The 4,711-nt window shown below is 46.6% G+C and overlaps 1 long non-coding RNA gene across 1 annotated transcript; it reads left to right on the forward strand.

Annotated features, from left to right (window-relative positions):
* The first annotated feature begins 2,090 nt into the window (after positions 1-2,090).
* On the forward strand, positions 2,091-4,353 carry LOC125617328. Its single transcript, XR_007348308.1, has 2 exons — positions 2,091-2,398; positions 3,931-4,353. It is a non-coding gene; the product is annotated as an uncharacterized LOC125617328 (long non-coding RNA).
* Positions 4,354-4,711: the final 358 nt, after the last annotated feature.

Raw genomic sequence — 4,711 nt, forward strand, 5'->3', positions numbered from 1 at the left:
TCCTTTTGGCAACTTACAGTAATTATGTGACGATGTACTTCACCATCTAAATAGCTGGTAATTTTGAAATATTTGTGAGCAGATTTAAAGGATTATTAAAAATCAAGCTTATCTTCTCTCTTCTTCATACAAGAAAGGGTGTGGGGATCAATAGAGCAGAAATTAAATAAAGATGTCTTGGAGTAATCATGGATGCCTCTGGACTCCTAGATTTTTTTTTTTTATCCATGTCTCTGAAATACCTCTCACCCTTTCCCTTCCCATCTGCCACTGTCACCACACCCCCACTCAGCCTCCTCACTCTCCAGGAGTCTTCTGCACTTACTTCTGATCCCAGGACCTCCAACCTAGCCTTCCCAATGTAGCCAGAGGATCCTTCTAAAAAGATGACATGGAGTTGCTCTCTTGCTTTAAAAGAATCCAATCAGAGACACTGGATGGTGGTCACCACAGACTGGGGGAATGGAGGAACGGGGAGCTAGTGTTTAAGAGAGAAATAAAAGCCAGTTTAGGACAATGAAAAAATTCTGGAGGTGGTTGGGGGTAACAGGGCACAATGAACATGCACTTAATACCACTGCACTGTGCGCATAAATGTGGCCAAAATGGTAAATTTTATGTTATATAAATTGACTACAATAAAAAATAAAAAGAGGGGCTAGGAAGGTAGCTCAGTGGTAAAGAGCTCACCTAGCGTGCATGAGGCCCCGAGTTCCATCCCCAGCATGGCGATCAATCAATCTATCAATAGAATTCAATGATTCCTAATATTTTCAGAATACAGTGTCCATCCTCAGGGAGTAAGTCAAGGTTCCTCAGAATGTTATGCCAATCTTCATTAGCACCTGTCTCCCACTTCCCTGCCTCCCACCATATTCTGACCTCTCAGTAGCCCATTACCCGTGATTCCTGACACTCCCTTATCTTTGTGTTTGCTGTTGCTTCTTTCTGGATGCATCTTCCTCTCCTATCAATGGCTAAGAACATCTTAATATTAAAGCCCAGTTAAACCACATCACTCCTGCAAAAACCCTCACACTTTCATGCACCTGGTAGTGGGTGTGACCTTCTCTAAGATATGGGCCATGTCTTTGTCTCCTTGTTCTCCCCAAGGCCTAGCAGACGCCAGTAACTGTTTAATGAATAAGATTTTGTCTTCATCCCAGAGGAGCTTGACAAGACCAACCTAAGGGATGCAATTCATTTTTAAATGTAGCGCAATCCACAGGTAGAGGAGCATCTTCAATAGGGAGATCTTCTAGAATCTCGAAGGAGGCCAAGTCCAAGCTGGCAAAATGCCTAAAGATGGGGAATTAATGATGACAAAGCTCTCCCCACTTTTTCCAGAAAGAGAAATGAGATCCAGGCTACCATTTTTCCCAGGCTCCTACTTTTGTCTCCCCTCCATGATTTTTGTTTTCTTTGCTATGCAGAGCAGAAAACCCAATTATAAAATTGCAGGGGATATGTGCTATTTTCTGGGGGCTCTACCTCTGAAGCCCCATCTTTTGTTGGAGAAATCCCCACTTTCCGTACCTTCATGGGAGAGAGAGCCCACTTCCTCTTAGGAAGATGTACATTCCATGTACTTCCTTTCCCAGCCTAGCTAGGAACTAGGTATGGCCAATGGCCTGATACCACACCAGGATTTTGAATCTAGAGTGAATGACCTCAAGAAGCAGGGATTGTAGAGAATTCTTTCTCAGGGTGGTGACAAGGCTAGTGTCATGGATCTCAATGAGGATGGAGCTAATGGCAGGGTCTAGAGTACAGTGCCTAGTACTCATGGACTCAGGGCAGTGTGGTCTATTGTCAGCTGTCAGGGGCAGAAGCAACAGGGATCTCTCTGGGCAAGGTCTAAGGGTGGCTTTGATCATAGATCCAGCTAAATACCGTCATAAGATCTGTTCATTCTCTCTCATACTATGGATGTGGTTCATCGGCCTTCCTCACCATCAGTAAGAAGTAACAGTCTTACATTTAAGTTAAGTAGAGTAAGTTTTTGTAACTTACAAATGAAGTTTTGTTTTGATAGAACTCAGGACTTTGCAAGTGCTAGGCAAGAACTCTACTATGGAGCTACTCCCACAGCTCTCAAGATTCTGATATAGTAACTAATGTAGACCAAACTAGGTCCCTGGTCTACCTAAGGATGCATTTGTGAGCACCTCATAGGTACTCAGCAGTGTTTTAAAAAATCCAACCGATGTACCTCAATGTGCTTTTTTAATGGAGGCTCTAAAGACCATGGAGCGATGACCTCATCTCGGTTGGCCAGACCTCTGAGAGTCCCAGGCCGAGCTTTCACACCATTCTCCAATCCCCAGCCCTTGCAGGGCTGCCGTGTGGCAGCTACAACTTCCGGCTGTAGGGAGCCAAGACTGCCTGCCTTAGCCTGGTGAGCTGAGTTCTCATTTCACTGACTTTCTGTATTTTTCTTCTCCCTTAATCTCTCTCATTTTGTCTCATGGCTCAAGAAGGGACAAGTTGCTGCCTTTTCCCTTTATTTTAGGAAGTTTGTGTGACAGCTGTAGCAGCTGCTGCTGCTGGATTCTGTTTGAACACATTCCAGCAATTCGCCCGCTGTATGATCCTTCAAAGTGACACTGGTTTCATCAGTCTGGCGATGGCATATCTGTTTCAGAACCAGGGGCAGGGAGAGTGGCTGGCGATCATTTGCTCATTAACATTGATTATAGCAATCACTGTCCCCAGGCAGGGAGAGCAGCTCGTGGCATATCAATGGCTGAGCAGGGTGGGGACATCTCCTTTCTTTCAGGGGCAGCTTTGGACAGAACAAGCTGTATTTTGTTTGCATATTCAGGGCCCCCAAATGTCTAACCTGAGTTTACTCTGGTTAAAGGAAATTCAAAAATCACCCAAATAAATCAGGGGTAACTATTCACAATCAAAAGGATTCTTTCCTCTGCACAAGGCTCTTCACTGAGCTCTCTTATTGCCAGACCTCATGGGGCAGTTGGGAGTTTGTTTATTGAGCTGAATGTGACTAAGGGGAAGGAGGGAGGTCAGGGGCTGCCTGCATCTTCCGGCCCCTCCCAGCTAGAGTCACGGGTGCCTCCAGCTGTGGGCTGGACCCCAGCCAGAGCCTGGAGCCATCCTGAGCAGCAGCTCAGCTCACCCTGTCCTTTGGGCGCTCTGAGCTGACCCACCACTCCTTCCAGGCTTTATTAACCCTTCCATTCACTCACCCCTTTCCTGGCATCCAGTGTACCCACCAAGCTTAGTGCGAAGCACAGGGGCTACGTGTAGACAGATCACTCACCCTATGGTGCCTTCTGCCAGTGGGCAAGTGGACCAGGAGAAGTGATATCAAGTGACCACATGCTTAGGGAACATAGCCAGGGGGCTCAGGCAGCTGGGAGAGACAAGAGCTCACAGAAACCCTGAGGGGTCTCATTTCTACTACGACTTGAGAGGTGAGCAGGTGGCCAGGTGAAGATGTGAGGAAAGAAGGCAATCCCACAGAGGCTGAAGCACAGGAGGAGGGGAGGAGTTGAGTGAAGCGAGAGTGTTAACCAACCTCGCCTCCTCAAACCTTCAGAACACCCCTGGGGGAAGTCCCAATATTTTGACCGTCCCAGCATACAAATGGCAAAACTGAGGCATAGAGCAGTCAACTAGCCTGCCCAAGATCACATATCTAAAGAGCAGTGGGTGCACCCCAGCCATCTGGCTCCCAAGTCTGCCGACACGCGGGGTTGCAGCTGAACGACACAGAAGGGTTTGAGCAGCAAAGAAACATGGGGGTTTTAACAAGGGCTCCCCTGCAGAAGGGGTTGGTGGGCAGAGCAGCCAGCATCTGCATGTGCTAAAAGCACGTAGAAGAGGTTCCTCCTCTAGCCCTCTGGACCTCATTCCCTGGGTGGTCTGCATTTCCACATTTCATCCAGAGTCACATTCTTTGGACAGGGCCAAACCCCACTCCAGCACAAGGAGGAGCGCTGGAGCTTCCTCCCCTTCCGCAGGCGCTCTTGGGGCAGCGAGAAGGATGGACACGCAGACTTCCTCCACCTCTGCTGCACTCCTGTCTTCTATAGAGGTCCCCTTCACTCTGAAGCCATCTGACGCCTGAAATCTCTGCAGTGGCCCCAGCCCACACTCAAGTCTCCCTTCTCTCAACTCCCATAGCACTTATTGTGAGAAGCACACAATCAACTCCTGTGTGCATTGTTCTCTAGCTGTTTTGTATTCATTCATCCATTTGACTATCCTGAATTGTCTGGAGATGAGTCATAATTTGGAAGATGGTTGAAGGTTTATTGCGTTATATGCCAAACTTAAAAAAAAAAAAACCTCCACACTCAGGACATTAAAAATACATCTTTCTTGCCATTTGCTGTGTCTACTCTTGCCTTCTCCTTATGCACCTCCCCACCATGCATTGAAAAATTGAGGAAATCAAGGACTTTCTGCTCATAGTCAGGCAAAAGGATGCTGGATTTGTCAAGATCAAGAAAAATAAAGATAATGGGATGTTTCAGGTTTGATGTAGCAGATACCTTTAAGCCTTGGTCATCACAGACAAGGGGAAGGCAGGGAAACTTAGGCAATTCCTCCCAGGTTTTGACAGTGGATGAGCCAAAATAACCTGAAACTGATTTGAACTATATTAAAATTTTACAAATTAAAAAGAAAACATATGTACCTAGTCCTGACTAAGACATACAGGCCATGTGTCCCTACATTAATT

Source organism: Marmota marmota, unplaced genomic scaffold (assembly GCF_001458135.2).
Source record: "Marmota marmota marmota unplaced genomic scaffold, marMar, whole genome shotgun sequence".
In the NCBI taxonomy this organism is placed as follows: Eukaryota; Metazoa; Chordata; class Mammalia; order Rodentia; family Sciuridae; genus Marmota; species Marmota marmota.